Genomic DNA, 19,519 nt, shown 5'->3' with positions numbered 1-19,519 from the left:
ATTTTCTATTCAATAATGCAAACTGTGCTCTTTTCCAGAAAAATCCATATTTATAGCCAAATAGTTAACCCTGAAATCTCTAGTTTAACTCAAAACTCTCAGACTTGTAAATACTCCATATAATAATTTTTCACATATTTAAACCATGTCCTTTTAACTAAGATTAGAAAGATTAGTAGATTAGTTGCTAGGGAATGTTGAAATAATTATGATGAACACTTTAGACTAACATTGCCATATACAATAGGAATAAGTGGTTGCTTCCTTTCATGCTTATTGAAGCTATTGCAGTAGATGACTTTAAGGTCTGTCTACCTAAACCAGTCATGATCTACAGTTTCAGGCACACTCATGTATACACACACACACACACACACAACTTTGCACATAATGTCATTATTGATTTGAACATTTACCAAAGTCTTCTATATGTATTTAATGTATACTAAGTATATTCAATTTGTTGGTTGAGATCCTTCTGTACAAGTTTAATACCAGTTTTACATAGACAGACGTGGGGGACTTGGCCAAGGAGTGAATGGTTGAATGGTGGGCCAAAAGCACACAGGCTCTGTGAGGAGTGAAAGGAGAAACGACAAGAAGTTTAGATTAGCGAGGCCTGTTGTGTCTGGCCACCATCCTCTTCTCCAAGAAAACTACCCAGCTTTGAGATAGTTCCCTGCCTAAACTGCTTTTTGTCTATTTTTTCTCTCATACTGATATTCTAAATAAAAGCCAGAGTTTTTGGCTTTGGTGCTAATCTTAGAAGTCTCCCTACCTGGATGTTATTGGTTGAGGACATCAACCTCTTGGTAGGCCTCCTGGTGATTGAACTAAGTCCAGTTTCCAAGTAATCTTTTTCATTCTTTATGCCACCATGGTCACACACTGCGGCAGACATATTAAATATCTTCAGCCATTTAGGATTCTGCATTTAAATTTCTTCCATATATTTTCATGGTCTATGAGATCAATGCCTTTCAGGGCTGAATAATTTCACCTGAATACACCACATTTTTTTGTACCAGGAATCGAACTCAGGACCTTGTCCATGTGAGGCAGGCAGCAGCACCACTGAGCTAAATCCCCGGTCTGTATACCACATTTTATTTATTAATTTATCAGAGAATATTTTATTTGTTTTTAAGTTTTCAAAATTATGAAAAATACCTGTTATGAGCATCTTTGCAGAGGGATTTTGTGTAGATGTAAGTTTTAAAATCATTTAGATAAAAATTAAGGGGTGCAATTGCTAGATCATATGGCTAGAGAATGTTTACTTTTATAGAAAACTACCAAATTGTTTTCCAACGTTGCTGTACCATTTTGCATTCCCATGCTAAATGAGCGTGTGTCCAACTCCACAACCTTGCCACCATTTAGCATTTAGCAGAACACCAGCTAGTGTTCTGGATTTTTGATACACTAGTATGAAGGAATGTAGTATTATTTTGATTTTAATTTAAATTTCCTAATTACACACGCTTCCTTACCATTGACATCTTCCTTGGTGAAGTGTGTATTTAGTTCTTTTGTCTATTTTCAACTGAATTGCTTATTTTATTGTTGTTGAGAAATCGTGAATATTTGGATGACAATGTATTCTAGGTATGTGTTTTGCAAATATTTTCTCCTAGTCTGTTTCTTGTTTTCTAGTCTCTTGATCTATTCTTTCTCAGACCAGAGTATTAATTGTTCTAATATCCAGTTTATTATTTCTTTCATACCATGCCTTTGGTGTTGTACTAAAAAGTCATTACCACAACAAAGACCATTTTTGCTTTTATTTTCTAGAAATTTTATCATTTTGTTTTTACACTTAGTTGTAAGATCTATTTGGAATTAATTTTTGAAAAGCTATAAAATCTATGTTTGGATTTTTATCTTTGCATGTGAATATCCAGTTCTTTTATATTGCTTTTGCTCTATTTTATGTCAACTGACTATATTTTTATAGAACTATTATTAGTCTCTGTTTTGTCCCATTGATCCACTTGTGTTTTATTTCACCAATAGCAAATTGCGTTGGTCACTTTGTAGTCTTGAAATTGTATAGTGCCATTCTTCCAATTTTATTTCTTTCAAAATTGAGTTATCTATGTTCATCCATTGGCTCTCTCTATAAAGTTTAGAGAAGCAATTGGTTTTGTATACAGAATTTGATTTGATTTTTGCCTCACATTGAGTCTATAAATCAAGGTGGGAAGAACTAATATCCTGAGAATATTAAATCCATCTGGAATATGGAATATCTCTACATTTATTTAGTTGTTTAGTTTTTTTCATCTGAAACTCATTGTTTACCTCATATAGATGTCATAAATAACACATACATAATTATTTTATTTGGGGGCAAATATTTTTGTGTTTTTAATTTTAAATTTATTATATATATATATATAAAGCAATTATTGGCCTTTGTTTATTAATCATATAGCAATATTGCTATAGTTGCATATTTGTTGTGGGAGTACAAATCTTTCATATTTCTACATTGATGGTTATGTAATTGGCAAAGTTTGTTTCTCCCTTCCTAATCTGTAATAATTTTCATTTATTTTTCTTGTCTCAATGCATAACCTAGGACTTCCATTTTGATATATAAAAGAAATGATGACAGAATATGTGCTTTCTTTGTTCCTGACTTCTAGTTTTCAGCAACAAGAATGAAATCTGATGTAGAATTTTTTAAATGCTATTGTTTATAAATTTGTACAAATGTCTTTTATTCTAGTTTGCAGAGTAATTTTATTGTGAACATACTTTGGATTTAGTCAAATGTGTACCTGCATGTTACACTTTATTTTTAGCTTCTTGCTGGGATGGATTATATTACTTGGTTTCTGAAAGGTGAACCACTTTTACATGACTAAGATAAATTCCGCCTGTCTGCAGTATATAATTCTTTTTATAATCTGTTGTACTCAATTTGCTAATTTTTTCAGGAGGGCTTTTGAATTTTTATGAATTATATTGTTTACTTTTCTTATAATATTTTTGCCTAGTTTGTAGATTTTTGCAATACTGTTTTCCTAGATTTGATTTAAAAAATATTCCTCCTTCTTGTATTCCCTGGAAGCAATTGTAGATAATTGCTGTATTTTTTTCATAAAAGCCTGATAGAAAGCAATCTGCAATCTTTCTGGGCCTGGAGTTTACTCTTTTGATATGCTGATAATTATTAATTCAATTTTAATAAATATAGGCTTGTTCATATAGCTGTTTCTTCTTGCATGAGTTTTGGCAGATCCTGTCTTTAAAGGGATTAAATTATTTCATCTAGGTTACCAAATTTGTAAACAGGTTCTTTGTTCTTTCTCTCCCTCTATTTTTTCAATACTGGGGATCTTTTCTATTTTTTATTTTGAAACATGCTCTCACTAAGTCGCTAGGTTGCCTAGGCTTGGCTGGAACTTGAAGTTCTCCTGCCTCAGCCTCCCAGAGTGCTGGTATGACATAAGCCACTATACCTGACATGCTTGTTATCCTTTTAATGTTCACAGGATGTGTTTTGTTTCTGATATTAATAAATTGTCAGTTCTTTTTTATTTTTCTTACGCTGGCTAGAGTTTATTGATTTTTTTAATAATCTAAGTTTTTAAAGGAAATTTGAAAAACAAAAGCAAATCAAATTCAAAGTAAGCAAAACAAAAATAAGTTTCTTTAGAGAAATTTAGATTATGAATTTTCAAGTGTCCTTCTTTTCTGTATTTGTTCAGTAATACAAACTTTCCTATTAAAATTGTTTACTTTCTCCCACAAATTTTGATAGTGTTTTATTTAAAATATTTATCTTGAGATTTTTTTTCCCCTCTTGATCAAGTATTACTTAGAGGTTTGTTATTTAGGCTCCATAAACATTGAGATTTTCCCATTTAGTTTTCTGTTACTGATTTTTAGTTTAATTCCATTGTAATCTTGGGGAAAATACTGTATCATATATATTCCTTTAAATGTGATACAGTATGCTTGATGGCCCAGAATATAACTATCTTGATGAATATTACAGGTGAGTTTTGAAACAATGTGATTTTTATTATTGTTGGACAAAATTGTTGAGAGACAATCACTGTACATAATGTTTTTAAATTCAATTATTTCTTGCTGATTTTCTGTGTGCTCAGTCTGTTTGCTTTTCATAGGCTTTAGTAGTGGGGTTCTCTATCCTTGAAGTTCTACTAGTTTTGCCTCGTTCATTTTGACACTGTTTTTGATTGCATACATGTTAAGGACTGTCATGGGTTTATGGGGAATTAACCCATCTATAAATATGCAAGGACTTTTTTATTTTTTTATTTTTGGTACTGGGGATCAAACTCAGGACCTTGTGCTCGTGAGGCAGATGCCAGAACAACTGAGCTAAATCCCCAGCCCCAAGGACTTTTTTATTGTAGTAACATTACTTTCTTTGATGTGTGCTTGGTCTGAACTTAACATAGTTTCTGCTGATTTCATTTGTTTATTTTTAGAATTGTATATTTTGGCTACATACATTATCTTTTATTCTATATGTGTTTCTGTAATTAAAATGTGTTTCTTTTATGCACTGCATAGTTGAGTCTTGTGTTTGTATGTACTTTGACAACTCTTTTTTTTAGTTGGTGCATTTATTGATGATGAAAATGATTATTGATATTGTTAGATTCATTGCTACTAATTTAGTTATTGTCTGTAATCCACTGTCCTTGTTTTTTGTTCCTATTTTTGTCTTCTAAACTTTTTTATTGCCGACAATTCTAGTTGAGAATTTTATGATTCCATTCTTTCTCCTTTATTATTATTAACTTTATTCTTCTTTATTTATATTTTACAGTTGTTTGCTGTTATTTTATTTTATTTTTTGAGGCAAAGTCTTGCTATATTGCCAAGGATGATCTTCAACTCAGTATCATGCATCTCTCCCACCCCAGTCTCACTTGTTGCTGGGACTACCAGCATGCGCTACTATGTTCAGTAGTGCATTATTTATTTTTAAAAATTGATTTTCCTTGGAGTTTTAATTGTACCTTTGCAACTAATCCTACTCAACTTTCAAGTAATATAATTCTTCATAGTAGTGTGATTATCTTATACAAACAAAACAATCCCAAATTTTCCCTGTCTCTTGCAATTTTGCTGTCATTCTTTTCACTTAAAGATAAATCTATAAAAGGAATGCATGTTGCTATTAATTTTAAATTACATATAGATTATAAATATACAAATATATATAAACATATATACATATAGTGAAAAAACTTCAAGTAACATTAGAAATCATTCATGTTATCGATCCCAGTTTACAAATGGAAAGAAAATGAAGGTGAACATTTAACTACAAAAGTACATACCTAATTATTTTCAAGAAATTATATTTTCTGGTTTCTATTCCAGAGCCTTTTTGATCAAATATCACTGATTATTCTTTCAGGGAACAACAAGAAAATTAAGGGTGCCAAATACAGGCTTTAAATTTTAAAAAAAGAAATAACAAACATAAAAGAAAACAAAAATCTGTCATTAACGTACATAAAAACATTTGATTATTTAAAGTAGGTAGCCTACCATATGACAGATTCTTAATAGAAGTTTAATCACAGTAAGTACTGCAACAATAAGAATGAGTAAAAATAAATCAATGTACCACTGACTGATCTGTCTACCTTAATATTACAATTAAAGGAAGCATTCTCCAAGAAAGAACTGTGAAAAGCTGGGAAAACATTAAAATGCTTGAAAGACAGCCTTGTGATAAATAGTTATTAAAATATTTTATCTAACGTATCATTATAATTTTTAATTATATATTTTTGATTTGAAAATAAACAAATAGAATGACAACTATTTATAACACTATATATTTTTTTCCTGTTTGTCCCAATACTTCTCTCATGGCAGTCTATAGATTCAACATTGCTGATCCTATACTATCGCTTTTCATGTCAAAACCAGTTGGAGTAAGGTATAGAGTTTAATACAGCACAGTTGGCAACAGAAAATCAATATTGCCAGGCAAATTAAGCAACTGACTGCTCTGAAATGAGATAGAACCTAGAAAACTGAATCCATAGACAAAGCACAACAAAGGGATGGAGAAGTGATTGAGCTGCAGTAGGGAGGACATAGCCCCCTCAGACTTTCAAATGTGGAAAGAAAGAAATGCTGAGACATACAGGCCGTGCAATACAGACACATTCTAATGGCTGTCTTTTTGTACCTAAGTTATATTTCTCTCAAAACTTCATCATCAAATCTTTCAAAATCAGAACATAGTTGAACACTGATTTAAGCTACACAAAGATCTAGCCTTAACATTTTACAATAATTGGTTTTCTCACATGTACCTATCTATATTTGCCCGTGTCCTTCCACTAATCAATTTCATTTTGAAAGTATCTCAGTGTAACTTGTAGATATCAGGACATTTCCCCATAAATATTGCTGGCTACTTCTTTAAAGATCAGATTATCTTTCCTATGGTTAGATCTATTCTGACTTAAAGTTACTTGTCTATTTGCGATTCTGACATTTCATGCAAATATAGGTAAAGTTCCCTGCTGTAAGATATAATACTTTTTTGAAGAATTTCATGAACACTTTTTAGTGTTAAATTTTAGTTAGGTGTCTTAGCAACACCGCAAAATATACACGGTGCTAAAAATTCAGTAATAATTATTTTATTAATATCACATATGTGAAAAGCATACTAACACTATTTATGAATCCACTGAATTTTCTAAATAGTTTTATATCAATTCACTTATAGCAAAAAAATTTGTGTGTATGAAATTTGACAGAAATCTTCAAATTTTTTGAGAAGTCCCTGAGAAAATATTATATAGTTACACAGTTATTATATAGGTACTATACACACACACACACACACACACACACACACATATATATGATATAGTTATGTATTATGTAGTTAAGTAGTAGTTGGAGAATCTAAGCATTTGAACAAGAACCTAAATTCTGTAGCACAGGAACAGGAAATAATTAACTTCGTGCAAAGCATACAGGACACATTGTGCATAACACGGCCTGACTAAAGGATATCTAGAATTAATGCTTCAAAGTTAAAACAGCCAGATAATCCTTAGGAAAAGCAAAGTTTCTAAATATTTACAAGCTTTTCTTACAGTAGTATGCACCTTTAGTTCTGAATATTACTTACTGGATTATAGTTACAATCTTCTTTATTAGACTGTATGTTTTACCACAATGAGGGAAAAAACGGAACATGTTATTATTGGTCATTTGTTTTTAATAGTTGTTATGCTAATTTCCACCTACATGAAAATGGTTATTTTGTTTATATGTATATTTCAAATAAATTGTCCATTATTCAAAGAGGTCAGGTAGCATGCTCAAAGTTGTGCATATAATAAGATATAAATTGGAATTTGAATAGATTTCTTTTCTAATTCCACAATTCTAAAGCTTGTACCATGTCTTGATGTTTCCCTAGAATCTCCTGTCCAAAAACTGTATTTTGTTTTTCTTTTTTGTTGTTTTAATCTTTCTTTGGACATAGACCCCATTCTCATCACAAAATAAGAATTTAGTAATATTTTTTATAAAAATCAGAAACTTTTCTTTGACATGTCATGGTTTTATTTACTATATTCATGTGTTCTGTATCTTATTGACACTTTCTTACAGTGAGCATCTTGAACAAAACCTCTATAATCTTACAATCTTACCTGAAATACTCAAAGGAAAATAAAGCACGTTATCAATCATTGCATATTATAATCATACAATTATAATGGAATAATCACCAGGAACATTCTATTCATACATAAATGAGTACTTGAAGAAGACTAAATGCATCCCAAGGAATAGAAAAAATAAGAATTAGGTACACAAACTGTTATATCATAAAGAAATTAACCCTCATAAAGAAATATACTAAGAAGAAAAGATTTGTAGCACTTACTTTGAGATGTTAGAGCAAAATCATATTCTAGTTAAGTTGTGGTGGGTTAGGATGTAATCTGTGAAGGCTGAGATTTGTTTTTGACAGGAGACTGGAAAATACAAATAACAAGTAAAATAGAACCTCTATGGAAAATGCTCCAGTCCTTACTGAGCCAATCTATACATTTTGGTAGCTTCGTATTCGAAGGAGCATTTTGAACACCTAAATATTAAATTATATTTCTGTGCAAGTTACAAAGTTTTGTCAAATTTTCCTTCTCAGTTTGATATGATGCTGTTTTGTAATAACATGATACTCCAATTTTGGATCACATTCCCATTACATGTTATATCCAATAGGTGATTTTATGTACCAGAGTGAAATATCTATCAAAATTAAAGTTTAATTAGAACATTCATATAAAGTGTTTATTCCAAGCAAATAGAAAGTGACCTATATACTGAAACATGATAGACATGAAAACTTATCCTATATTAAAAATCTTCTTGCATATAGGTTACAAAAAGTATATAACATTCTTCATATTTTCCTTCCTTTTTGTAAATATTATAAATATTAAAGTCTCAATATTCTGTAGTGGGAAGAAAGTGATATATATCAATTCATAAGCAATCAGTACTTTTAGCTTAAAAATCAGATTAACTCTTTCATAAAGTACATCATTTGCATTGCTTTAATACTATGGATGCCTCCATTTTGTAATATTTTTTTCTTAAAGAATATATTGTGAATGTATGTGTATATTCAAATGATCTTGTTAGACCTAATGAAGATGGTCAGAGTTGCTCATTCTTGAGTTTTCATTACCTATGTGCTAAATACTGTTAAAATGACAAGAACTCTGGGAGTATTGCTTGATTATAGGTTGATGTCTTGTATTAAGGATGGAGAAAAAGGGTAACCATGGGGAGATTAATGAAACCAGCATAGGCAATTCTATGCAATCATTAAACAGTATAGAGTTTCAGTAAGGTATAGTATTTATCAAATTTTCTTTCCTCTTCTGCAAACACAGTTACGTAGCAATGCAATTTATGGATCCAGAAATAAATGACTCAATTTGTCAACTCATTAAATGTCACTATACAAACTGTCAATAGTTCTAACCATCCTGTAAACTTAAGCAAAAGTCATTCAATAACATTGCAGATTGATCCTAATCATTTGTAAAAAGGATGCTGCTCATAATAAATACCTATAATGGAAGCTTTATTTTCAGAGTAGACTTTACTTTTCAATATGTTTATGTCCTTATCCCCATGCTTTAAACAAAACCTGTTTTTAAGTTGTCAAAAACCTATCATGATGAACAACACTGTGTGCATTACAACATTTAGTTTCTGGACCCTAAATAATATATTACTACATGGCAGAATGTTTGTGCTATAGAAATCCATTAGATGTACTACATTTTCTCAGTATAAGGCTTTACAAATACGTTTGAACATGGATTTAACCATATAATAAATTCTCCTTTGCTTTAAACACAAGAATATTTTTAAAGGAGGCAATTTAAAGTAAATATACTATCTTTGTGAATGTAATTATCTGTGCAAGTTGATACTAGCCTTGAAGTTTTGCTTTTTCTGTCTTAGAGTACTGCATACTTGTAAATATTTTTCTAGATATTATTAAATTCATAGGACCATAAAATTGAATGAACCAAGGATAAGTTATCATCATGAGAAAAAAATGCTTCGGCTAGACAGTCTTATATCTATTTTCCAAGTGTTTTTGGCATTCCATTTTCATCCTAAATATACTTTTTGTTTTGTTTTGTTTTTGGTACCGGGGATAGAACTTGGGTCCTTGTGCTTGCACAGCAGGAGGCGAAACCACTGAACTAAATCCCCAGCCTGTTCCTAAATATACTTTTGATATCCAAATGGCTTGGAAAACAATTTTCTTTGCATCATGGGAACATTAGAGAGAAGGATAAAATTCATAATTATTCATTAGCTGGAGCAAAAGAAAGAAAGAATAGAGGGAGGGAGCAAGGGAGGGAGGAGGGACCTAGGGAGGAAGGAAGAAAGTGAGAGGAGGAAGAAAGGAAGGAAGAAAGTGAAACTACCTGAAAACTAAATGCATCAGAGCCAGAAAGGAAACAAATTTCCACCTATCTTTTTCAAGCAATGGTGGTGAGTCTCTCTCTCTCGGTAGCCAAAACTCTACTTTGTAGCATAGACAATAGAATTAGTTAAGGTAAAGTGTCTTTCTGTAGTAATGAAATATATAACAGACCACAAATATAAATGCATAGATGAGCTAAAATATATTTGTATACTATATGTGCACACACACACATATAATTTGTTTTATGCTAGATTTAAGTTCATCCCTTAAAATAAGACCAAAATGGAACTATTTTAACAATCTTATAAAGAATAAAATTGCTCATCTAAAAACAATTATAATCCATTATAGTATACACATTTACATGTTTTTAATTAAAAGCAGCAGATAATGCCTATCTTATGGGTGAAATAAAGAGAGTTTATTGAACCTGAACAAAGTTGGTTCATAAAATTAAGTAATTTAAAAAGTCCTCGATGTTGTTCCCTACCACTACCATCCAGCAACTACATAACAATAGCAGATTGCTTATAACATTTCTTAATTACTTTCACTCCTACTTAAAACTTTCACATGACTCCTTATTAAAACTAGAATAAAATTCAGTTTCCTTACATACGTAATGCCATCTTGCTTAATTTAATCTGCATCTCCCCAATTGTATCTTTTCTTCACAATCATTATCTTCCAGTGACACAGATGTTCTTTTACTCTCTGGAAAATACTTCTCAGTTCTGTAGTGTAATGTGAGATGCTAGTATGATAATTCTTGTGTATATTGTTCCATCCTCCTGGGATATTCTCCTCATAGATCTTCCCAAAGTTGCCTCTTTCTCATTGTCTGGATATCAGTCACAATATAATCATTTTCCAGAGAGATTTCTTCCACTCACCTACTCATATTCATATGTGAGTAAATCATATTCTATCTTTTGTCACTTGCAACCTCATTACTTATTGGACAACAAATTATTTTTCACACTGTGTTATTTTTCAGTTTATTGTTGCCTCTCTGTAATAGTCTATAAGCCACATGGGTGTAGACTGTTTTCTTTGGATTTTCCATGGTTGTAATTACCAGGACTTATACTTATGTACCTTCTTAGTATTTAATAAGCACCTGTGTTCATTCAGCACATATATTGGTTGTTGTTTTAAGTGCTGGAGATATAGTAACTTTAAAAGCGGAAAAAAGATTCTGCCTTCATTTTTTGATGAGAGGCATTAAATTTGTTGAATCAGTGACTTGGCAAAGCATCAGTGAGGGCAGAGTCCAAAAATTTTCAGTCTCTGTCATATCCCCTAATTTGTAACTCTTGTAAGAGACAATCTAATTGACTGAGCTTCGGGTAGATGTCTCTATATTAGGGTCATATTGCTACAACCCAGCCACAGACTTGGAAAGTGTTTTGATTTGTATCTACTCTGTTTTTCTTCTTGACTGCCTGGAACATATGGACATATACCATTCTGCCACTTAACCAAAGAAATTGCTGCCTAACATAAGCTAATAACATTTTAAATGCAACAGCAAAACACAGTGGCCAGATCTCCAATCAGAGGGATATGAAATCACTTCAAGTGGTTCCACCTAAATGTCAGGAATAGGATTATTGTACTTTTAACCTAGTAGTCAAAAATTTTGTCCATTTTATGTGTGGTTTTAATCTTGGTCTACCTATTTGTTAACATGTAATTTCTTCAAACTATAATCAGAGTGATGAACTTAACACAATCATTTCATTGCATATATATGTGTATATATGTACATATGTATATATGTATGTATATATATATATATGTACATGTATATGTAGTCTGAAAGTCATGGTTAACAGTGACTAGGTGAACAGTGAATAGGCTGTATGATCAAATGTCTTAAACTCCAAATATGTGTTCACTATAGGATGATCAGCTAATGATCCAAAAGTGCCAATGAGAAATAAAGGTGAAATCAATATTTTCTATTAGGTAGCTCTGTAACATGAAGGGTTATTTTTTCAGCTGACAATGTGGCTGCACCTCTAGTTTTAACTGTCATTTAAAATAATAAGCTATTTCCATCTTATTGGAATAATATGGAAAACATATAACTGACAACTATAAATTCCATAGAGTTTAAATGCATATAATTTTTTTACTGTACATATTTCAGTGGATTCTCTTTTGTGGTCAAGAAGTACAACTTAATGATAATTCTAAATTTTTATCTCACACACCTTGATAATAACTATTAACCTGAGGATTATGTGTAGGATTTTAATGCATGCTCTTTTAACTTTATACTAAGTGTAAATATCTATTAACAATATGAAGTCCTATTTTACATTATTTTAATTTGCAGAAATTATATCATATGTTCTCTCTGATTTTACTATCTCTTTGTAGCCCCTTCAAACTAGGTTGAGCTGTATCTAAGTTGGCACTGATAGGTTCACTCTACTCGAAGCATTTACTTATGGTTTTCTACACCATTATTATTAGGAACACTGCTGCAAGTTACTTGAATATATTTTTTTATGTTCACTTGCAAGAACTTCTCTAGAGTAGATATCTGGAAGTAAAATGTCTTGAGTTGAAAAGAATGAGTATTCTTTAGATTAATATTCATGATTTATACAGATATTGTTCAAATGTATGATATTACTATTAATTTATAAGAGCACAAATCAGTCAACTTTTTCCTAAAACTTGATTATCAGACTTAGAAATCATTGCACATAGATTAGAAAACTGCAGATTTAATTTTCATTCATCCAATGAGTATCAATAAATACCTCAGTTTGATTATACTAGTTTTCTAGGATTATCATAACAAAGCAACAACTACCACTACCACAACAAGCATAGATTAAGTGGATTAAATAGCAAAAATTTGTGTTATTTTTTCCCCAATTGAGAGAGTAGTATTAAAAGATCAAAGGGCTGGCAGGATTGTTTTGTTTTGTTTTTTCTGTCTGTGTCTTTTAGAAGGGTAGCTTCTTATTACGTCCTTTTTCTCACATGATTGTCTTGTTGGCTGTAGTTGAATGTGCACATATCTGATACCTCTCTCCCTCTCTCTCTCTTGTTTTCTTTCTTACCCCCTTTTCTTATGAAAGGAATCATACTGAATAATGACCCACCCTTATTGACCTCATTATGACTTATCTCTTTAACATATGTAAATATAGTCATACTCTGGCGTGCTAAAGGTTAGAGCTTCACCATACACTTTTGTTGCTGTTGTTGGAAGAGGAGGAGAAGAAGCAGAACAAAATTCAATGCATAATTCTAAGAAATGTGTTGCCCTAGGGGGAAAAATACTATTAAGAAACAAACGTCAGGGGCCGGGGATTTAGCTCAGTGGTTCCAGAGCCTGCTTTGCAAGTGCAAGGTCCTGAGTTCGATCACCGGTACCAAAAAAAAGGAAAGAAAAGAAAAGAAACACCTGTTATAGAATGTGTCATACCAAGGAGAGGAAGAGTGGGACCAAACATTAAGCTTTTGACTAAACTGATAAAACACAAACAAATATATGAACCCACACAGTAAAATAAGCCTCAAATATCATTTAGCTATAATACTTAACTTTAGTTACAGAGACTGGAGCTACAAACCAGGCAGGAATATTCATGGAATCTTACAGATTTGAGAAGTCAAAATTATAAGCATCTTTGGATATGAATGGCATTCTCACATGACATTTGCAGAAGACAAAGACAAAGCTTATATCTTTCTTATGCACACACACAGACAGAGGCACAGAAAAAACAGTCTATTTTCTAGGAAGGACAAAAGGAGTGGAAATTCTGAAAGACAGCAAATAAACTGAGGAAGAATGAACTTATTTAAATTATGGAAGTTTTCTGAATTTATATACTTGAGCTCAATAAAATGCTATTTGTAAACATTGAATTAATACCACTTGGAAAATATTTAACGTTTAAAATACCCATTTCATCTGTTCTATTTTCTTCATTTTCCACTAACTAATATGCTTTAATAGAGATATCTAAAGATCTAAAAGTTGTCAAAATTGAATATGTAATTTTTGTTTCTAATTTAATCACCTGATACTAAATGGAAAAACTAGTTGTTTGTAGATTTAAATTTTTCAAAAGTTTCTTTTTTATTGGCTTTAGCTGTTTTTCAATGAGTCCTTTCACTGGATGAAATAGCTCCTACTGATAACACCAGAAGAGAAAGAATAGGAAAACAGGAGTCACATGTATATCTGCTTGATGCATTCTGCTCTTTTCATCCATGGAGTAAAGCTTTCTTTGAACTCAAGGAGTGTTTTTTGTGATGCAGTAATACAAGGGAGTATGGAGCAATGAGAATTCAGCACATGGTGTGAAGACTTGGAGTATTTTGTCTTCAAAAGAATTGAGCCTTCAAAAGAGGTCTCTTTTTTCAATGACAAACTGAAGACCACAAGGCAGAATGTTGAAGAAAAGGCTAAGGAAATATTTGAGCAAATAAAACTTTCATATTAGAAAGAAGGGAAAAATAGTTGTCCCATTTCAGAAGCAGAAATTTCTTAATTTTTCATGTCAAATCACTACAATTAGGTTCAGTCTCAGAACTCATGAAAACAGCTTTCAGATTGTCATTGGGTTAATAAACTAACATTTTCACTTTGAGGTCATAATATAGATCTTGATTTCAAATGGGCCTATGCAATGAATTTGTCAGTTATGAAGTTCAATTATTCTGGGACTTCCTGAATATTTCAAGAATGCCTCTGAGAAATATCTGACTGAATAATGGGAGGTAGGAATATTTATTCATTATCAATCATCACCCATTTGTTATATTTTCACTGTTGGGATGTTAATACACACATTAGTTATATGTGCAAGTTCTGCCAGTGTCTAACTTTTCGGAAAGCCCTAAGGCAAGTGGCAGGTATGCAGTACACAAACCAGAGACAAGATGGTGTCAAGCCAAGGTGATCTCTGTCCTCCCAGGAATAGAGGTGGCTGAAATAGAGGTGTGATTGAGAAAATGTGATTCTATAAGCAAAGGTACCTGAAGCAGTTCATCATTTGAACCTTGCTAATATGCTGATGTTTTACATATGAAGATTTCTGCCGATAAGACTTTAAGGAAGTGAAACTGCTGCCAAAAATTCATTACACAAAAATAATGCTGTAGATTCACTGCTATAATAGATACTGATAGTTATCATCTTTCTATTATGACACCTTTTCTAGGTTTCTATCACTCTTTGCAAGGGCTAGAGCTAGAAATACATATTTGCTTAGCTGTGTATCCTAAACCTTCATGTCTATGGGATGCAAGTTCTTTAATTTTCTTTTGCTTACATTCTATTTGTCCACTCACTATTTTCACTAGGTGTGGAAACAAAAATTCCACACCGAATCTCATGTTCACCTATGCCCCCACTGTAACAGCAACCTAGCTCATCAGGATAATCATAGCTTATTTTCTAATATTTATTTCTTTGTTTGTTTCCTGGTCCACTAATCTAAAGAAGATGAAGAAATCAGGGGATAATTTTAGGGTTACATGTAGTTATCTATCACAGACACCTTGCTTTACTCTCCAGCTCCTCCTTCAAAACCAAAGGATTTATTTCCTTAGCTCACAGAAGTTTACAGGCTGACAGCAAGCCCTTTTTGGGTTTTGTCAATGACTGAAAAAAGAGCCATCTTCTAAAAGTTATGTTTCCTTTCTGCAAAATCCTACATCCCAGATAGATTGGTGCAGCAGTATAAAGGTCAGAACTTCTTTCCCCAAATTGATGCAATAGTGAAGACAATCTCAGTTTCACAGTTCTTTATGTAATATGCTGAGGCACTGTGATTACCAAACAGTAGAATAACTTCCCTGTCTCCCCTGTGCTGTTATCATCTCTTTCCCTAAATATTGCTTCTACAAACGCTCCTTAATAAAATTTCTGAATGCTAACCTCCAACTCCAAGTTTGTGTTGATAGTGAGGACAGAGGAAGATACAATTAAAAACACTGAATTCTCAAATTTATAAACTAAAAGGACAAAGTTAGTGCAATCTTCCTTTCAGTGACTAAAACTTCCCTCTACATGTAATGTGAAACAAAAGCTACTACTCTACAAAAAAGAACAAACAAAGAAAAACACTTACACCCATCCAGGGGAATCTGACCCTATGACATCCCCTCCTGCCAGCTGTCTATAACAGCAGCTAGGTTTTAATCACAATATAATTCTGCCTAGGATGCTGGCATTGGTAGAGGAGAAGGTGGTCCATAGTGTCAAGTTGCTGGTAGGAAGCTGCAGACAATTCCTGAATATAACATGTACAGTCAAAATTGTATAAGATAAAGTTTTAAATACGAAATTGCTCCTGAGATTACAATTTGGGCATGTATTTCACAAGACAATGTTAAAACATGCAAGTGATGAGATTCAAAGTGAAATACAAATGTCAGAACTTCATGAATGGATCAGAAAAACTGGAGACGGAGTGGAACTGGAGATCATTATATTCAAAGAATTAACTCAGATACAGAAAGACAAGCACCATTGTTTTCACTAATATGGGGAATCTAAAGCAGTTAAACTAATAGAATTTAGAGAACATAGAGCATAGAGTACAATAGTGGTCAACAGAGGCCAGAGAGAAGACAAGGGAGTAATGGCTAAATCTAAAACAATGTGTGCTAAGTTAAAATCAGATAGGGAATAAAGTTCTAGTGTACTGTTGCACATTGGAGTCAATATACTAGGTAACACTAATGTTCTAATTTTCAAAAAGCTAGAAGAAAAGCTTTTGAAAGTTTTCGTCATAAAGAAATGACAAATGTTTGTAGAGATAAGATAGGTTTCACTTGATTTAAAATTTGTATACATATATATATACACACATATATATATGTGTGTATACACATGTACCAAAACATTACCTTGTAACCCATTAGTATGTATAAATTTTGTTTTTGTGTATGAGTTAAAACATAAAAATTTTACAAAAGAGATAATATTCAAAGAAAGAAATAAAAATATACCTTTATTTATAAAATATATAGGGAGCCAGGAAGAGTGGCAACTCATATTTCATAGCCCTGAAACGTTTTGTAAAATAGTTACCAATTGTGACCTGAAATTTAGAAAAATCATTCAGTGAACTTTCTCAGTTAAGTGATGAAATTCTGAGGTAGAATGTTATAAATGCCATGCATTTAACTTATCTCAGAATGTAATCTTTCAAAATACATAGAAGACTTAAAGAAATTGTCCAAATTGCAAATATAATTTAAAATAAATGTAGAGGGGTCAAAACTGCTGAATTTGAATACAATGCAGTTTTCAAGGTGCTGCCAAATAGATAAGGGCTCAGATAAGAAATTAAATCAAATATATCAGTGTAAGACCCTTCCCTTTCATAGAACTTCTGAAATAATTAGGGTGATACACAGTAGAGAATCTTCTAAAAAAGTGCATGTAGAAATCATAAGGCCTTGACCTACAGCAAAGCCATTCACTTACACTCAAGGCAGCTTTGATTAAATCTGAAAGAGTGAATGTCTAAAAAGACCTGTGAGGTTTAAGACGAGACATAGGCAGATTATATCTTTTAGAGAGTTGTTAAAAGTGTCATCAGTTTTTCCTAAAGGCCACTGAAATTGTTCTAAATTCAAAAAATAAAAATTAAGAACAACAACAAAAAATTCTGAACTACACTTTTCTGTAGAGTACAAAAAGTTGAGAAAGTTCCTCAGTGAAGCCTACTTTCCAATTAAGTACATTTCCAGAAAGGAAAGATATCCCATACAGCAGAGCCCAAATCCCTGGAGAACAGTGAGCTGAAAGACACTGAAGAGAGGAGGGCCCCAAGGACTCTTCTCTTCTCCTGCAGAAAGGAGATGTGGGAATATTGGCTCATTAAATTTCAGTATTTCTCTAGGTCAATGAGATTTAAATGCTTCCTGCTTTTTTACTTATTTAATAGAAGTGTTTATTGTTATAACTCTGTTCATGTCTCAAAGTTGCATATAAAGTATTAAAATATAAGGAAAATAACTAGTCTTTTCAGGTTGTAGGTGTCCAAATGCAAAAGAGTCGTATCTGAAGAACTACATCCAAATCTGACAGAGTTCATGATATGCTGGTTCACTGAGACTCCTGCCAAGACAGGAAATAACTTTGGGACTTCTGAGATGGGACAGAGCATATTTAGCTGTGGGAGATATGTGAATGTGGGATCAGAGACTGAACTTGATAACATGGTTTTAAATACAGTTGCAATTTTCCAATCTTCTATATCCATACCTGTAGCAATATGACTGCAGCACTTCTCATCAAAAAAGGCAGTCTACTTCCCTATGCCATTGACCTGGGAGGGGGAGTAAATTGCAATAGAAGTGATGATGTTTTCGCACATTCATCAGACTATAAAGAAAGCCTTCAGTGTCATACTTGCTTCCAGAAAGAAATCATAAGCATATCATGAAATGGCTAGTACAGAGGATGATGATAGGTCACTGAAAGTGTCTCATATAGTTTCCATATATTATACTTTATGATGCATTTGAGACAGCCAAGAAGCCCTTGACTCATTTTCCCTGCCCAGGTTGAGGGCTAATGTGGTTTGGCCTGCCACTGTTGCACACCCTTCCCTTCACCTCCCTTTGCTCCCCTCCCACCATGGACTGGGACAACTTGCTTCATTGTCCTCCATGGCTATCTACCTGCCACTCTCCTCCATTTCACCCTAAGAGCACAGCTCTGCTGTCAGCCTGGCACTCATCTCTCTGACCATTTCAAACAAGGGAGGGTGCAGCCTGGTATGGCTGAGATCAGGGAGGGAGGGACCTGGGCCCCTTATTTGCATGCCTAATTCTCACAGCCAGCTTTCCAGAAGATTCCCCTACTTTAGCCCTCCATATTACTGACACAGGCCTGCAGCTGCTGTATAAGCCACATTCCCCATGTAGTTCTTGGGTGTAGTCTAGGAGTGCTCCTTCCTGTAACTGGCCCCATGCCCTGCTGCACAGGCCCTGTTAAAATAAACACTTGTCTTGGTGTTCCTGTAAACCTGCTTGTGCTTTATTTCTAGGGTAGTGTGGGCTACAAATATGTTGTAAATGTACTTGGGACTTTTATCCTCAGAATTGTGGACAGAGTGTTCATTTCAAAAAGAGAGGAATAAACACTAAGAGCTGCTAGCACTGAAGAACTCCAGAAAACAATAGCCAAGAAAGACCATAAGCAGAGACTAGCACCTGGTATAGTCAACTTACGGTGTCTGGCACAAGCTGGTGGTGACCAGCAGCAGGCTGTGTCAGCTGTCTGTACCCCTGGGATAATTCCCAGGTCATCAGGACAGCACAGCAGAGCTGCACTTCACTGATTCATGATTTTCATCTGAATTGAGCAAAAGAAACAGGTGAGTGGCAACACACTGAGTTGTATTTTTTTTTTTAATTTGAGACTTCCCTAATGTCAATTTCTACACAAACATTCTCATTTTCTAAAAATGTATTTAAACTTTGAACTAAAATTTAAGAAACTATCTTTTGTACACTGATTCTGTT

The 19,519-nt window shown here is 32.9% G+C and overlaps 1 pseudogene across 1 annotated transcript in view; it reads right to left on the bottom strand.

Moving 5' to 3' along the window:
- Nucleotides 1-19,519, bottom strand: part of LOC101725674 (protein PBDC1 pseudogene) — a 195,590-nt pseudogene that overhangs the window by 133,085 nt on the left and 42,986 nt on the right. Inside the window, exon 3 of the transcript XR_015451553.1 lies at nucleotides 7,922-8,012. The product of XR_015451553.1 is annotated as a protein PBDC1 pseudogene (transcript). The remainder of the gene's footprint in view (nucleotides 1-7,921; nucleotides 8,013-19,519) is intronic.

This window comes from Heterocephalus glaber, unplaced genomic scaffold, assembly GCF_053883595.1.
Source record: "Heterocephalus glaber isolate CG9 unplaced genomic scaffold, H.glaber_assembly_v1.0 deba00001429, whole genome shotgun sequence".
NCBI lineage: Eukaryota > Metazoa > Chordata > Mammalia > Rodentia > Bathyergidae > Heterocephalus > Heterocephalus glaber.
The sequence above is the reverse complement of the archived record's forward strand: the minus strand, read 5'-3'. Positions and strand labels throughout refer to the sequence as shown.